The sequence below is a fragment of the Oncorhynchus gorbuscha genome, linkage group LG16 (genome assembly GCF_021184085.1).
Source record: "Oncorhynchus gorbuscha isolate QuinsamMale2020 ecotype Even-year linkage group LG16, OgorEven_v1.0, whole genome shotgun sequence".
NCBI lineage: Eukaryota > Metazoa > Chordata > Actinopteri > Salmoniformes > Salmonidae > Oncorhynchus > Oncorhynchus gorbuscha.
In genome coordinates this window covers 12,406,191-12,424,879 of record NC_060188.1, presented here as the reverse complement: position 1 = coordinate 12,424,879, position 18,689 = coordinate 12,406,191, and the positions used below count along the sequence as shown (strand labels likewise).

General features: G+C 45.2%; 1 protein-coding gene across 4 annotated transcripts in view; it reads right to left on the bottom strand.

Annotated features, from left to right (window-relative positions):
* Positions 1-18,689, bottom strand: part of LOC123999170 (potassium voltage-gated channel subfamily H member 6-like) — a 41,191-nt gene that overhangs the window by 9,243 nt on the left and 13,259 nt on the right. The gene's annotated exons all lie outside the window — the stretch shown is intronic.

Genomic DNA, 18,689 nt, shown 5'->3' with positions numbered 1-18,689 from the left:
GTGTGTGTGTGTGTGTGTGTGTGTGTGTGTGTGTGTGTGTGTGTGTGTGTGTGTGTGTGTGTGTGTGTGTGTGTGTGTGTGTGTGTGTGTGTGTGTGTGTGTGTGTGTGTGTGTGTGTGTGTGTAATACAATGCAATGAGTGTAAATGTTCACACAAACATCCCTCAGTCTCACAGCTAGCCAGTCATATTGTCATGAAGACAATTATGTCCTGGAGTATAAACAATATCTGTCTCAAAGGACTCAACACAAACAATGTAGAAGACAACGCACAGCTTTTCACAAGACAAATATCTATATGGTTGACGGGGGTCTGATTTCTGAGTGTTCAACACAGTCAGTACAGCCAAGTAGGAACCAAATCAACTATTATAACCAGTATGTAAATTATAGGTGCGAATTCAAATAGAGATGACCTTAGTGATTGTGTTCTCATAGTGACGGCACAGCCCATAATATTACCTAAAAATGTATATTTTCCTCACACACCATCATCGAAACCACAGTATCTGAATGGACAACAATAACCCATGAGATCACACTCACATAGACCATAGACCATAGATCACACTCACATAGACCAATCAGTCTGAGCCTAGTGCTCCTACTAACCGGTACAACGATGAGAGCCTCCATATCCAGGAGCTCCATTCTATCCTGGTCCCGACCACAGCAGCAGCAGGAGGAGGAGGAGCACGACACCCTGGTCCTCCTCAAATTCCCCAGCAGCCCACCCTGCCTCCCCCGGAACATATAGGTCCTCCCCTGCTCCATCCTAGCCCGCTATGTCCAGCACAATGCTCCAGATCAGCTACCCAGCGGCCCAGTGCCTATGTGCCCAGCTCTAACAGACCACTGCTGGGGAGTGGACCCTCTCTGGCTGCCTGGCTGTCTGTACCCTTCTCCCCCGCCCCACCCCGCTCACTGGCCTTTTAAAAGACCCTGCTGCAGCTCACCTGCCACACCATGTGACCCCCTGCACTGTCCCTCGGCCAATGGCAGAGCAGGGTAAGTGCCCTAATTTACAAGCTAATCGACAGGGATTGTTGCAAAGAGCTGGGTGATTTTGGTTTATTTTCACTAACCTTTTGTGAGTGCTTGTGTAGGAGGGCAGTATTGGTCAAAACTGTCTGTGTGCTTGACGTAGAGGCTGTATGGATGACTAGGGATGTTCTCTTGATAAGTGTGTAAATTAGACCATTTTCCTGTCCTGCTAACCATTCAAAATGTAATGAGTACTTTTGGGTGTCAGGGAAAATGTATGGAGTAAAAAGTACATAATTTTATTTCGGAAAATAAAAGTAAAAGTAAAAGTAGTCAAAAATATAAATAGTAAAATAAAGTACAGATACCAAGAAACTACTTAAGTAGTACTTTCAAGTATTTTTACAGCTCTGGACATAGGCAGACCATGGTGCACAATGTGCTCTCTGATATCACCCATATGGGCTCCCGAATGGTGCAAAGGTCCTGCATCTCAGTGCAAAGAGAAGTCACTACAGTCCCTGGTTCGATTCCAGATTGTATCACATCCGGATGGGATTGGGAGTCCCATAGGGCACAGCACAATTGGCCCAGCGTCGTCCGGGTTTGGCCGGGATAGGCTGTCATTGTAAATAAGAATTTGTTCTTAACTGACTTGCCTAGTTAAAATAAGGTTCAGTAGAAAATAAATCAAATCTGTTGTTGTCTCACTCGATATTCATGACAGTTAACATGTGCTGCAGGCTAGGCTGGTGCAACCTCCCTGATCAACATGTGCTGTACTCTAGGCTGGTGGAACCTCCACAGTCAACATGTGCTGCAGGTTGGTCAGGTGCAACCTCCCTGATCAACATGTGCTGCAGGCTGGGCTGGTGCAACCTCCCTGATCAACATGTGCTGCAGGCTGGGCTGGTGCAACCTCCCTGATCAACATGTGCTGCAGGCTGGGCTGGTGCAACCTCCCTGATCAACATGTGCTGTACTCTAGGCTGGTGGAACCTCCACAGTCAACATGTGCTGCAGGCTGGTCAGGTGCAACCTCCCTGATCACCATGTGCTGCACACTAGGCTGGTGGAACCTCTACAGTCAACATGTGCTACAGGCTGGGCAGCTGCAACCTCCCTGATAAACATGTGCTGCACACTAGGCTGGTGCAACCTCCCTGATCAACATGTGCTGCACCCTAGGCTGGTGGAACCTCCACAGTCAACATGTGCTGCAGGCTGGGCTGGTGGACTCTCCACAGTCAACATGTGCTGCAGGCTGGGCTGGTGGAACCTCCACAGTCAACATGTGCTGCAGGCTGGGCTGGTGGAACCTCCACAGTCAACATGTGCTGCAGGCTGGGCTGGTGGAACCTCCACAGTCAACATGTGCTGCAGGCTGGGCTGGTGGAACCTCCACAGTCAACATGTGCTGCAGGCTGGGCTGGTGGACTCTCCACAGTCAACATGTTCTGCAGGCTGGGCTGGTGGACTCTCCACAGTCAACATGTGCTGCAGGCTGGGCTGGTGGAACCACCACATTTACATTTACATTTAAGTCATTTAGCAGAGTCAACATGTTCTGCAGGCTGGGCTGGTGGAACCACCACAGTCAACATGTTCTGCAGGCTGGGCTGGTGGAACCACCACATTTACATTTACATTTAAGTCATTTAGCAGAGTCAACATGTTCTGCAGGCTGGGCTGGTGGAACCACCACAGTCAACATGTTCTGCAGGCTGGGCTGGTGGAACCACCACAGTCAACATGTTCTGCAGGCTGGGCTGGTGGAACCAACACTGGCTCATCCTACTTTGCATGTATAGTTTGCATAACTATGAACATAGCCATGGTGACAGAATAATCTGTAATAACACACAGCGTTACCATGGTGCCCTTGCTGCCAACCCTCTCAAATGTCCCTACTTAGCTGGATCACAAAATACAGGTACATTAAATGCGGCATGTTCAGTGCTACAAGGTTTTTGCCCTACTAAATAACCTGAGAGTACAAGGTGAAAGCTTCCTATGACAATTTCCATCTCTTTCCAGAACATCTGACCTCTCTCAGCCCTCACAGCTTTGATTCTTAAATGGAAAAGATGTTAATACTCAAAGTAAGAGAACAAACCTGTAAGGCTAAAGTCCCCACATACAGTCAGTCCTAGAGGTGGTAAAATGACACCACATGGTTAGTCTCCTATCGATTCCCATCCAGACTACACACTTCCCACTTTATGACCCAACTCTCACCCAGTCCAGGGGGTGCTGCTCCAGTAGTCAGTAAACTAATCTAATACAGGGAATAGTAGGACTGAGCTTTAATTAAATGGATAGTTCAGTTAATGCATTTCTTACCCTGAATAAACAATTTGAAACAACACACTGAAACGATTGACTGAAGACTGAGGATGTCAAAATGCACTGCAGAACCTCTCATAGCAGAGCATTTAAAGTACTGTACAGATGTAGAATCTTAATTTTAGCCAGTTCGATACAGCAGGAAAATAACTCTGCAGCAACAGGAAATGTGAATTATTATGTGGATTATAATTAATGGCATTTCAAAGTGGAAATTCTAAATTTCAGAAGCCTTTTTAAACCTCAAATACACAACACGCTTGTCATTTTCTGCATTGCAGGAACGTTCTCCTGCAACAGGATGATGAAATGAAGATTGTACACCTGCAGTACTGTTTGCTACATACCGTATGAAAGGAGACCTGACTGCTGGGGGCTACATCGGGCTCAGGACCTTAGGCCTTATTGCTACCAATGTTTGTGGCTAAATGAGGCTTGTGATTCCACGTGTCACTGTGCTCTTTCTCTGACAGATGCGCTCTCGTACCAACGATCAGGATTCTCCCCCTGAGGACTGAGTTTAACATCTAACATGATGAACCTGTGGGAGCAAGCTGAGGGATGGGCAGTGTGTGTGTGTGTGTGTGTGTGTGTGTGTGTGTGTGTGTGTGTGTGTGTGTGTGTGTGTGTGTGTGTGTGTGTGTGTGTGTGTGTGTGTGTGTGTGTGTGTGTGTGTGTGTGTGTGTGTGTGTGTGTGTGTGTGTGTGTGTGTGTGTGTGTGTGTGTGTTAACCAGATTCACTCATCTGGGTAATTTCAGATTATTGACATCATTTCCAGTCCTGTTTCATAATGACAGCCTGAATAAGATCCATGCTGTCTGCACCACAAAGTTTAACCCAAACCACTCAGGGCTTTTAACAGTTAACAGTCCTTATTGGAAAATACAATGACATCTGACATAGAATACAACAAATATATTTTGAAAGATTTGCATAAAGAACACCTAACTTTGTTAATACTTCATTAACAATCCAGTCTGAAATTAAAAACCTCTGACACTAGTGTTATTTCATACACCAAAACAAACACCTTGCAGGTTCTGTGAACTGTTCTCTTTAAATTAGAATACTCATTTTCAGAACAAAATTACATTTGATTCATGCTAATCAAATGAACATTCCAAATTCCAGAGACCCAACAAGTACCCTGGAGCCCACAAAACATTAACATATTTATCACCTATGAAAGAAAAGTGGGCGACAAGTGACACAAGACAAATTATGACGACAACAAGATTACATCAGCACTAACAACATCCGTCACTGTCCCTGCCTCACTGTCAATACGGAGGATGGAGCTAGGTAGCCTGCTATGAACCACCAGATGACCATGAGGGTAAGAGGAGAGGCAGAAAAGGACAGGAGTGAGACAGGAAGAGAAAGGAAGAAGAGAATAGGGAGTGAGAGAGTAGAGTTGGAGTACTCACAGGTTGGAGTTTCTGTTTCAGGCTCATGTTGAGGAGTGAGACAGGAAGAGAGGGCGGGAGAAAACTCTCCCTCTGCACCCAGCAGCCCAGCCCTCACAGCTGGAGCCCCGCGGCAACACTGCTGCTGATACAGTATGCACAACACACTCACACTTACATACAAACACATACATACAGTACACTCAGACACAAACTGAGACATACACAAATGCACACAAACCTATAGCTAACACAAACAAATAAAGTATACGCAGAATCATGAAGCATATTTTCATTTAGAAAAACAACGTCTGGAGCAGTGGAGGCTGCTGAAGTGAGGACGGCTCATAACAATGGCTGGATGGATGGATGGAGTGGTATTCAACCATGTGTTTGATGTATTTGATACCATTCCATCAATCCCACTCCAGCCATTAGCACGAGCCCATCCTCCCCAATTAAGGTGCCCCCAACCTCCTGTTGTCTGGAGTTATTTTAGTAAGAATTGTTCTTCCCAACAGACTTAGTCAGAGACAGGGGGCGCAGTAGGGGGAGATGTAGGGTCTGTCTCTCTCACTGACTGACATTCACCATCTGTCCCTCTTCTACGGACCACTGATTGTACAGTCAATCACATAATGTGCTTAATCTTATGCAGACTAATCAATACCAGCAAAGATCAATGACAGGGATTATTTCCCTCTTTTTGTAAGGCACAAATCGAAATTCAATTATAAAAGAGGGGATTACCAAGAAGCCCAGTTGCGTGACGAGACGTAACCCAGGTAAAATCCTACATGTATTCTGTACTCATAATAGATAAGGTAACTGCCATGTTGACTGCTTTTTCAGACCATTTATTTTGACCAATGGATACTTGTTTAGTAGTTAGCCTCCGTAATGTGCTCTTGCAGTGATAACGATCTGTTTGACCTAAAAACGGACCATTATGTCATGGTGGAGATTTTCCTTGTTCAGAACATTGTAGCTCTTCAAACGATACAGGGATACAGTAAGAACAACACGTAGAGAGAATGGACTGGAGGTGGAGAAAAGAAGAAAGGGGAGAACCAGAGAGATAGAGGAGAGAAGATGGAAGATAATGACTGACACCTTGTAGACACCAACAAACATAAAGGAGATAGTGGAGGACAGACAGACAGACAGACAGACAGACAGACAGACAGACAGACAGACAGACAGACAGACAGACAGACAGACAGACAGACAGACAGACAGACAGACAGACAGACAGACAGACAGACAGACAGACAGACAGACAGACAGACAGACAGACAGACAGACAGACAGACAGACAGACAGACAGACAGACAGACAGACAGACAGACAGACAGACGAGAGAGAGAGAAACCTCTGCTGCCCTCTACTTCCATTAGTACCAGAGGCCAAGGTCATCGTAAGTGTCAGGCCGCGCAGAGGGCCGCTCAATATCCCCCTGCCTCCCAATGCCTCCCCTTCCAGCATCACCAGGGGGCCGCTCGATACCCCCCTGCCTCCCAACGCCTCCCCTTACAGCATCACCAGAGGGCCACTCAATACCCCCCTGCCTCCCAACGCGTCCCCTTCCAGCATCACCAAAGGGCCGCTCGATACCCCCCTGCCTCCCAATGCCTCCCCTTCCAGCATCACCAGAGCATAGGGCTGTTACGGTGACCGTATTACCGTCACACCGGCAGTCACCAGTCATATGACCGCAGTCAAATTCCATGTGACTCTAGTCACGGTAACTAGGCTTCTCAAAGCTCTGATGCTGCTGATGGTCATTAGCAGCCTACCAAATTTGCTAACTGCCCTCTACTGAGCCATTTATTGTCCCTCTAGTCACTCTGACATCAATGCAAATGTTATCAAAAATAAAACACTTCATGAGAGCCCATGAGCTCATGTTGAGTCTTGATGGCCTCTATTAAAAAGAGGAGGATCCCATCAGCTTTCTATAGGCTAGGCCTAATATATTTATTTATCAACTTTCCTAATATTAAGCACACTGCTTCGCTTTACAACAGGAGTATAGTCGACCTGGCTGGCATGAAAAGGAACCACGGGAAAAGCGTTTTCCATTCGCTATTTAAGTGCATAGATTACATGTATTTTTCCCCCTGCCCCTGTTCCGAGACAGGTGCATGATAATGGTCCATTCTAAATCCCCCCAAAAATTCACCAATATGCTATTTAGTATATGTAAAGACAAGATTAAATCAAGAATAGTCTGATGGGTGACAAATCTGACCATAACTCTATCCCCCTGATTCCTGCTTACAAGCAAAGAATAAAGCAGGAAGTACCAGTGACTCACTCAATATGGAAGTGGTCAGAGGATGCGGATGCTAATAAGAAATCCCTCTATGCCCTCCGACGAACCATGAAACAGGCAAAGCGTCAATACAGGACTAAGATTGAGTCATACTATACCGGCTCAGACGCTCGTACACATGTCACATGTCAACATTCACAAGGCCAGATGGATTACCAGGACGTGTACTCCAAGCATGCACTGACCAACTGGCAAGTCTTTAATACCCTGACCGGGTCTGTAATACCAACATGTTTCAAGCAGACCACCATAGATCCTGTACCCAAGAACACCAAGGTAACCTGCTTAAATGACTACCGATCCGTAGCACTCACACCTGTAGCCATGAAGTGCTTTGAAAGGCTGGTCATGGCTTACATCAACACCATTATCCCAGAAACCCTAGAGCCACTCCAATTTGCATACCGCCCCAACAGATCCACAGATGATGCAATCTCTATTGTACACTGCCCTTTCCCACCTGGACTAAAGGAACACCTACGTGAGAATGCTATTCATTGACTACAGCTCAGCGTTCAACACCATAGTGCCCTCAAAGCTCATCACTAAGTTAAGGACCCTGGGACTAAACACCTCCCCCTGCAAATGGATCCTCGACTTCCTGACGGGTCGCCCCCAGGTGGTAAGGGTAGGTAACAACACATCACTCTCAGGGGTGCATGCTCAGTCCCTTCCTGTACTCCCTGTTCACCCATGACTGCAGGCCAAGCACGACTCCTACACCATCATTAAGTTTGCTGAAGATACAATGGTAGGCCTGATCACAGACAGTGATGAGACAGCCTATAGGGAGGAGGTCTGAGTCCTGGCAGTGTGTTGCCAGGATAACAACCTCTCCCTCAATGTGATCAAGACAAAGGAGATGATTGTGGACTACAAAAAAAACAGAGGACCGAGCACGGGTATGGTAAATGCTCGGCCTCCGACCGCAAGGCACTACAGAGGGTAGTGCGTACAGCCCAGTATATCACTGGGGTCAAGCTTCCTGCCATCCAGGTCCTCTATACCAGCCGTTCTCAGAGGAAGGCCTAAAACATTTCAAAGGACTCCAGCCACCCTAGTCATAGACTGTTCTCTCTGCTACCACACAACCAGAGGTACCGGAGCTCCAAGTCTAGGTCAAAAAGGCTTCTTAACAGCTTCTACCCCCAAGCCATAAGACTCCTGAACAGTTAATCAAATGGCTATCCAGACTATTTGCATTGTCCCCACCCCACCCCATTTTTACACTGCTACTAGTCAGTTTATTATCCATGCTTAGTCACTTTATCTATACCTACATGTACATATTACCTCAATTACCTCGACTAACGGATGTCCCCGCACATGGACTCTGTACCAGAACCCCCTGTATATAGCCTCCACATTGACTCTGTACCAGAACCCCCTGTATATAGCCTCCACATTGACTCTGTACCAGAACCCCCTGTATATAGCCTCCACATTGACTCTGTACCAGAAGCCCCTGTATATAGCCTCCACATGGACTCTGTACCAGAACCCCCTGTATATAGCCTCCACATGGACTCTGTACCAGAACCCCTGTATATAGCCTCCACATGGACTCTGTACCAGAAACCCCTGTATATAGCCTCCACATGGACTCTGTATGTATAGCCTCCACATGGACTCTGTACCAGAACCCCCTGGACTCTCTGTACCAGAACCCCCCTGTATATAGCCTCCACATGGACTCTGTACCAGAACCCCTGTATATAGCCTCCACATGGACTCTGTACCAGAACCCCTGTATATAGCCTCCACATGGACTCTGTACCAGAACCCCTGTATATAGCCTCCACATGGACTCTGTACCAGAACCCCCTGTATATAGCCTCCACATGGACTCTGTACCAGAACCCCCTGTATATAGCCTCCACATGGACTCTGTACCAGAACCCCCTGTATATAGCCTCCACATGGACTCTGTACCAGAACCCGCTGTATATAGCCTCCACATGGACTCTGTACCAGAACCCCCTGTATATAGCCTCCACATTGACTCTGTACCAGAACCCCTGTATATAGCCTCCACATTGACTCTGTACCAGAACCCCTGTATATAGCCTCCACATTGACTCTGTACCAGAACCCCTGTATATAGCCTCCACATGGACTCTGTACCAGAACCCCCTGTATATAGCCTCCACATGGACTCTGTACCAGAACCCCCTGTATATAGCCTCCACATGGACTCTGTACCAGAACCCCCTGTATACCCCCTGTATATAGCCTCCACATGGACTCTGTACCAGAACCCCCACATGTATATAGCCTCCACATGGACTCTGTACCAGACCCCCCCTGTATATAGCCTCCACATGGACTCTGTACCAGGACCCCCTGTATATAGCCTCCACATGGACTCTGTACCAGAACCCCCCCCTGTATATAGCCTCCACATATATAGGACTCTGTACCAGAACCCCCTGTATATAGCCTCCACATGGACTCTGTACCAGAACCCCCTGTAAATAGCTCTCCACATGGACTCTGTACAAGAACCCCTGTATATAGCCTCCACATGGACTCTGTACCAGAACCCCCTGTATATAGCCTCCACATGGACTCTGTACCAGAACCCCCTGTATATAGCCTCCACATGGACTCTGTACCAGAACCCCCTGTATATAGCCTCCACATGGACTCTGTACCAGAACCCCTGTATATAGCTCTCCACATGGACTCCACATGTACCAGAACCCCCTGTATATAGCCTCCACATGGACTCTGTACCAGAACCCACTGTATATAGCCTCCACATGGACTCTGTACCAGAACCCCTGTATATAGCCTCCACATGGACTCTGTACCAGAACCCCCTGTATATAGCCTCCACATTGACTCTGTACCAGAACCCCTGTATATAGCCTCCACATGGACTCTGTACCAGAACCCCCTGTATATAGCCTCCACATGGACTCTGTACCCTACCCCTGTATATAGCCTCCACATGGACTCTGTACCAGAACCCCCTGTATATAGCCTCCACATGGACTCTGTACCAGAACCCCCTGTATATAGCCTCCACATGGACTCTGTACCAGAACCCCCTGTATATAGCCTCCACATTGACTCTGTACCAGAACCCCCTGTACCACATTGACTCTGTACCAGAACCCCCTGTCTATAGCCTCCACATTGACTCTGTACCAGAACCCCCTGTATATAGCCTCCACATTGACTCTGTACCAGAACCCCTGTATATAGCCTCCACATGGATCTCTGTACCAGAACCCCCTGTATATAGCCTCCAACCCCCTGTGGACTCTGTACCAGAACCCCTGTATATAGCCTCCACATGGACTCTGTACCAGAACCCCCTGTATATAGCCTCCACATGGACTCTGTACCAGAACCCCTGTATATAGCCTCCATATTGACTCTGTACCAGAACCCCCTGTATATAGCTCCACATGGACTCTGTACCAGAACCCCTGTATATAGCCTCCACATGGACTCTGTACCAGAACCCCCTGTATATAGCCTCCACATGGACTCTGTACCAGAACCCCTGTATATAGCCTCCACATGACTCTGTACCAGAACCCCCTGTATATAGCCTCCACATGGACTCTGTACCAGAACCCCTGTATATAGCCTCCACATGGACTCTGTACCAGAACCCCCTGTATATAGCCTCCACATGGACTCTGTACCAGAACCCCTGTATATAGCCTCCACATGGACTCTGTACCAGAACCCCTGTATATAGCCTCCACATGGACTCTGTACCAGAACCCCCTGTATATAGCCTCCACATGGACTCTGTACCAGAACCCCCTGTATATAGCCTCCACATGGACTCTGTACCAGAACCCCCTGTATATAGCCTCCACATGGACTCTGTACCAGAACCCCCTGTATATAGCCTCCACATGGACTCTGTACCAGAACCCCCTGTATATAGCCTCCATATTGACTCTGTACCAGAACCCCCTGTATATAGCCTCCACATAGACTCTGTACCAGAACCCCCTGTATATAGCCTCCACATGGACTCTGTACCAGAACCCCCTGTATATAGCCTCCACATGGACTCTGTACCAGAACCCCCTGTATATAGCCTCCATATTGACTCTGTACCAGAACCCCCTGTATATAGCCTCCATATTGACTCTGTACCAGAACCCCCTGTATATAGCCTCCACATGGACTCTGTACCAGAACCCCCTGTATATAGCCTCCACATGGACTCTGTACCAGAACCCCTGTACCAGAACCCCTGTATATAGAACCCCTGTATATAGCCCACATGGACTCTGTACCAGAACCCCCTGTATATAGCCTCCACATGGACTCTGTACCAGTACCCCCTGTATATAGCCTCCATATTGACTCTGTACCAGAACCCCCTGTATATAGCCTCCATATAGACTCTGTACCAGAACCCCCTGTATATAGCCTCCACATGGACTCTGTACCAGAACCCCCTGTATATAGCTTCCACATGGACTCTGTACATGGACTCTGTACTAGAACCCCTGTATATAGCCTCCATATTGACTCTGTACCAGAACCCCTGTATATAGCCTCCATATAGACTCTGTACCAGAACCCCCTGTATATAGCCTCCACATGGACTCTGTACCAGAACCCCCTGTATATAGCTTCCACATGGACTCTGTACTAGTACCCCCTGTATATAGCCTCCATATTGACTCTGTACCAGAACCCCCTGTATATAGCCTCCATATAGACTCTGTACCAGAACCCCCTGTATATAGCCTCCACATGGACTCTGTACCAGAACCCCTGTATATAGCTCTGTACCAGAACCCCCTGTATATAGCCTCCACATGGACTCTGTACTAGAACCCCTGTATATAGCCTCCATATTGACTCTGTACCAGAACCCCTGTATATAGCCTCTGTACAGAACCCCTATAGACTCTGTACCAGAACCCCTGTATATAGCCTCCACATGGACTCTGTACCAGAACCCCCTGTATATAGCTTCCACATGGACTCTGTACTAGTACCCCTGTATATAGCCTCCATATTGACTCTGTACCAGAACCCCTGTATATAGCCTCCATATAGACTCTGTACCAGAACCCCTGTATATAGCCTCCACATGGACTCTGTACCAGAACCCCCTGTATATAGCTTCCACATGGACTCTGTACTAGAACCCCTGTATATAGCCTCCATATTGACTCTGTACCAGAACCCCTGTATATAGCCTCCATATAGACTCTGTACCAGAACCCCCTGTATATAGCCACATGGACTCTGTACCAGAACCCCTGTATATAGCTTCCACATGGACTCTGTACTAGAACCCCTGTATATAGCCTCCATATTGACTCTGTACCAGAACCCCTGTATATAGCCTCCATACTCTGTACCAGAACCCCTCTGTACCAGAACCCCCCTGTATATAGCCTCCACATGGACTCTGTACCAGAACCCCTGTATATAGCTTCCACATGGACTCTGTACTAGTACCCCTGTATATAGCCTCCATATTGACTCTGTACCAGAACCCCTGTATATAGCCTCCATATAGACTCTGTACCAGAACCCCACATGTATATAGCCTCCACATGGACTCTGTACCAGAACCCCTGTATATAGCTTCCACATGGACTCTGTACTAGTACCCCCTGTATATAGCCTCCATATTGACTCTGTACCAGAACCCCCTGTATATAGCCTCCATATAGACTCTGTACCAGAACCCCCTGTATATAGCCTCCACATGGACTCTGTACCAGAACCCCCTGTATATAGCTTCCACATGGACTCTGTACTAGTACCCCCTGTATATCGCCTTGCTACTGTTATTTTATTGTTGCTCCTTAATTATTTATTATATTTATATTTTTTTCTTCTTCTTTAAAACTGCATTGTTTTAAGCATTTCCCTGTTAAGGTCTACTACAACTGTTGTATTCGGCGCATGTACAATTTGATTTAACTTCATTAGAGCCTAACTGACATACATGGGTGGAGAGTTTCACGTTTGGGGAAGATCATCTTTACATGCATTATCGCATTTCCGTCATTTTCGATAAGGGTTTTCCCGCTAATTGATTGCATTTTGGAACATTTACACTTATTGACTACTGCCATGTGCGCATTTCTGCGCTTATAATGTGAAGAAATTGCGTAATAGTTTATCAACATTTTAAGGTAAACGTTCTGATCTATTGCATCAGCCTCAATACTTTTCAAAGTTTTTTTATGTGAGTTGTTGCATTAGTTTGGAATCTATCGCATCCCACAACTTTCCCATAGTATGTTTGTATAATTGATTTATTGCACAGAAGGACAAGTTGACCAATAGAATGGGTCAACTTTTGTATTATGGGGGATAGTACATTAACATAGGCTAGTGATTTTGCTGCTCGTTAGGCCTAATCATCTTCTTGGCTGACGAAAAAATGGACTGTTCTAACATCTTCAATATGCGCTTCGGAATTCACACAGTTGCGTCCCCGATGTGTCTTCACTTCACTTCTTAGATGAAATGCCTGTGAGAAGGACCCACTCACATGACAAGCATTGGCAAATAATCATCGAAATATCTGAGAGAGCCATGTGAGTGAGAGGTGTTTCGGAGCACGGCAGCCAGGAATTATAATTATTATATTCAGCCTAGTGGCACAACGGCCACTTTGGCCTTCAAAAGGCATGGATTTTTTAGGGGGCATTACTGCCACACAAGGGGGATGCCGCCGGGAAATCCGAGGCCTGGTTAGAATATTATTAAGTGTTTGTCAAATTGTGAATGAGACTGGTTAAGTGTGTAGCCTGCACAATAAACAAATCAGAGCTCATGCCTTTCAAGTGCCTTTTTTCAAATCATAATTTGAGTCCCATCATGCAGCCTGAGAATGTATTTAAAATCAAAACATTTGCCCAACATTTGTATCACCACTAAAGTTGCATAAATAACTCTAAATTAAGCATACAGGAGGACCACATTCTTTGTTAACCGCTCAACACAGAATAGCCACATGTAAGCACTCCCTCAAATAGTTTAGGAAAAATATCCTTTTCATTTTATTCAGCTATGTTCAATTGTATTCTTCATACTATTAAATGTAATGCCACAGAATTTGAAGCAAATCTTGTCTGTTAACTAGTGTAGTCCATTTCAGGGCCTAACATAAGGACAACTCAGAGTATGCTGTTCTGTTCTTCTGAAATAGTCTACATTTTCTTCAGACCCGTTTAAAATAAATTATGAATTTATTGTGATGGAGTAGGCTATATTACATGGATTTATCAGACTTTTTTTGACACGCCCTGACATTAAGTATTCTTTGTTTTCTTTATTATTTTGGTTAGGTCAGGGTGTGACATGGGTGATATGTGTGTTTTTGTCTTATTCTAGGGTGTTTATACTGTCTAGGGTTTTTTGTAGATTTATGGGGTTGTTTTCATTTAGGTGTTTATGTTGGTCTATGGTTGCCTAGATTGGTTCTCAATTAGAGGCAGGTGTTTATCGTTGTCTCTGATTGGGAACCATATTTAGGCAGCCATCTTCGTTGGGTGTTTCGTGGGTTATTGTCTATGTGTAGTTTCTTGTGTCTGCACTCGTTATCAGAGCATCACGTTATCAGAGCATTTTTTGTTTAAGTGTTCTTCGTGTTCTTCATTAAATAAAGAAGAATGTATTCTAACCACGCTGCGCTTTGGTCTACTCCATACGACGATAGTGACACTTTTTAAAAATGTACACGTTCCGAAGGTATGCATCGGTGACTTGTAGGCTACAGTATGCATGGAAGCCAGGAGATGCTAAACGTCTTTATGTTAATTAACGGTCAATTACTGTGAGACCGGCAGTTATTTGCATGACTGCCACCGCCATACCAGAGCAACATGTTTCCTAACCACCCACCTTGACACCTTCCAACCCTGCCAGCAACACACACAGACACATGATAGCAGAACAGCTGAAATACTCACATACACAGTCACTGATGAAAGTGGGAAATAATCGTGGGAACGGGAAGTAGAGGGATTGAGTATGAACTGCACATCGTAACAATAGGGCTCAAGCCACATACTGTATATCGTGCTCTGATATTATGAAAGATATATATATATATATATTATACATTATACACACAGTCATAGCCAAACGTTTTGAGAATAACACAAATATTAATTTCCACAAAGTTTGCAGTTTCCGTGTCTTTAGATATTTTTGTCAGTTGTTACTATGGAATACTGAAGTATAATTACAAGCATTTCATTTCAAGTGTCAAATGATTTTATTGTCAATAACAGGAAGTTGATGCAATGAGTCAATATTTCCAGTGTTGACCCTTCTTTTTCAAGATCTCTCCATTCCGCCCTGGCATGTCAATTAACTTCTGGGCCACATCCTGACTGATGGCAGCACATTCTTGCATAATAAATGCTTGGGAGTTTGTCAGAATTTGTGGGTTTTTGTTTGTCCACCCGTCTCTTGAGGATTGACCACAAGCTCTCAATGGGATTAAGGTCTGGGGAGTTTCCTGGCCAGTTCCCCGAGCCACTTAGTTATCACTTTTGCCTTATGGCAAGGTGCTCCATCATGCTGGAAAAGGCATTGTTCATCACCAAACTGTTCCTGGATGGTTGGGAGAAGTTGCTCTCGGAGGATGTGTTGGTACCATTCTTCATTCATGGCTGTGTTCTTAGGCAAAATTATGAGTGAGCCCACTCCCTTGGTTGAGAAGCAACCCCACACATGAATGGTCTCAGGATTCTTTACTGTTGGCATGACATAGGACTGATGGTAGTGCTCACCTTGTCTTCTCCAGACAAGCTTTTTTCCAGATGCCCCAAACAATCGGAAAGAAGATTCATCAGAGAAAATGACTTTACCCCAGTACTCAGCAGTCCAATTCCTGTACCTTTTGCAGAATCAGTCTGTCCCTGATGTTTTTCCTGGAGAGAAGTGGCTTCTTTGCTGCCCTTCTTGACACCAGGCCATCCTCCAAAGGTCTTCACCTCACTGTGCGTGCAGATGCACTCATACCTGCCTGCTGCCATTCCTGAGCAAGCTCTGTACTGGTGGTGCCCCGATCCCGCAGCTGAATCAACTTTAGGAGACGGTCCTGGCGCTTGCTGGACTTTCTTGGGTGCCCTGAAGCCTTCTTCAAAATGACTGAACCTCTCTCCTTGATGATCCGATAAATGGTTGATTTAGGTGCAATATTACTGGCAGCATTATCCTTGCCTGTGAAGCCCTTTTTCTGCAAAGCCCTTTTCCTTGCAGGTAAGCATGGTTGACAGAGGAAGAACAATGATTCCAAGCACCACCCTCATTTTGAAGCTTCCAGTCTGTTATTAGAACTCAATCAGCATGACAGAGGGGTCTCCAGCCTTGTCCTCGTTGACACTCACACCTGTGTTAATGAGAGAATCACTGACATGTCAGCTGATCCTTTTGTGGCAGGGCTGAAATGCAGTGGAAATGTTTTTTGGGGGATTCAGTTCATTTGCATGGCAAAAAGGGACTTTGCAATTCATCTGATCTTCATAACATTCTGGAGTATATGCAAATTGCCATCATACAAACTGAGGCAGCAGACTTTGTGAAAATTAATATTTGTGTCATTCTCAAAACTTTTGGCCACGACTGTACAGTACCAGCCAGTTTGGACACACCTAGTCATTCAAGGTATTGTATTTTTACTATCTTCTCCATTGTAGAATAATAGTGAAGACATCAAAACTATGAAATAACACACATGGAATCATGTAGTAACCAAAAAAAAAGTTAAACAAATCAAAATATATATATTTTGTGAGATTCTTCAAATAGTCACCCTTTATCTTGATAACAGCTTTGCACACTCTTATCATTCTCTCAACCAGCTTTACCTGGAATGCTTTTACAACCGTCTTGAAGGAGTTCCCACATGTGTGACATCTGTGGCATTGTGTTGTGTGACAAAACTGCACATTTGAGTGGCCTTTTATTGTCCCCAGCACAAGCTTCTTGATATGCCACACCTGTCAGTTAGATGGGTCATATTTGAACAGGAGAAATCCTCACTATCAGGGATGTAAAAAAAAAATGTGCACAACATTTTAGAGAAATAAGCTTTTTGTGGGTATGGAACATTTCTGGGATCTTTTATTTCAGCTCATTAAATATGGGACCAACACTTTACATGTTGCGTTGATATTTTTGTTTTGTGTACATTATCTCTAAAAAACTTAGTTTTTAGAAAGAAATTGTTGAAATCGTCAAATATCATTTGGAAAGGTACAAGGTTGGGGTAAATTCCATTTCTAATTCCAGTCAATTCAGGAATTCTCTGAAATTTCAATTCTCTTCAATGCTTTTCAAGGAGGACAAATTGGAATTGAAACGTGGTTTACTTTCTGAATTGACTGGAATTGAAATGGATTTGACCCCAAACCTGGGAAGGCAACATAATTAGCCTGTAGAAATCCAGTCTGTTTGTGCTATCATTTCACTCCTTTCCACTCCATGTCCTGCCAAACATGATGACTGCTCCAGTCTAATTATCTTCTAGAAGTGTGAACTTGTTGGTGAGGTCGAATAAAAAACAAACACCACAGCTCATATAATTTGAGAGTACATGTGTGTGGTATTTATAGTGATCAGCAGCTGAGGACTCTACCAGGAGCAGGTTTGGAGGAAGTGGAGAGGGAGGCATCTATTGGCCCGATCAATTTTTCCATTGGTAGGAACTAGAGGCACGCCAAATTGCCTCCCATGTGCACCCAGTGAGCAAGACAGGTGTAACATGTGTTGTTTGAAGGAGACCAAGGCGCAGCGTAATTTGTGGTCATCATATTTATTTAAATGAGAACCAGCAACAAAATAACAAAGTGAAACCAAAACGACCGTACCGTTCCATAGGCTACAAGAGCTGTACAAAAACAAGATACCACAACATAGGTGGGAAAAAGGCTACCTAAGTATGATTCCCAATCATAGACAACGAGACAGCTGCCTCTGATTGGGAACCACACTCGGCCAAACACAAAGAAATACAAAACATAGAACGCCCACCCCACATCACACCCTGACCTCACCAAATAGAGAAATAAAACAGCTCTCTAAGGTCAGGGAGTGACAACAGGGAGCATTGACACGGCAACCTAAAGAGCTCACCTCTCACTCAGAGAAATGCTAACATTAGCAGCAAGTCCAACTGCCCATTCACAGTCAATCAACTCAATTCTGATTATATAAACCCCCGTTATAACACTCAAATGTACTGTCATAAGACATGTATGTTCACCTGACACACACACACATCTAGTAATACCACAAAAATCCCTAATATTGAGTCACATTATTCCACTTGTAGTGGACAAGTGAAGTCAGGGTAGCCAGGGTTAGTGTGTGGGTTCATCTGGCTGGTGGCCACTCAGACTGTCCCTCCACAGACATGTGGGTCAGTGTGCTATGCAGTGGTGTTGTGGGGCCATCTCACTGTGTTAGTGTTTCCATGGCATTACAGGTTATGACAATGTACTCAAACTTAGTGTGATGACATGTGGGTGTGAGAAGTTCTTCTGCTGGCACAGATGTCACACTATGGAAGGTGGGATCTTTCTTTCACACATACAAACGGTCTTTTCCCCATTCTCCCTCTTTCATATACATGCAGAGAGACAAGAGCATATAG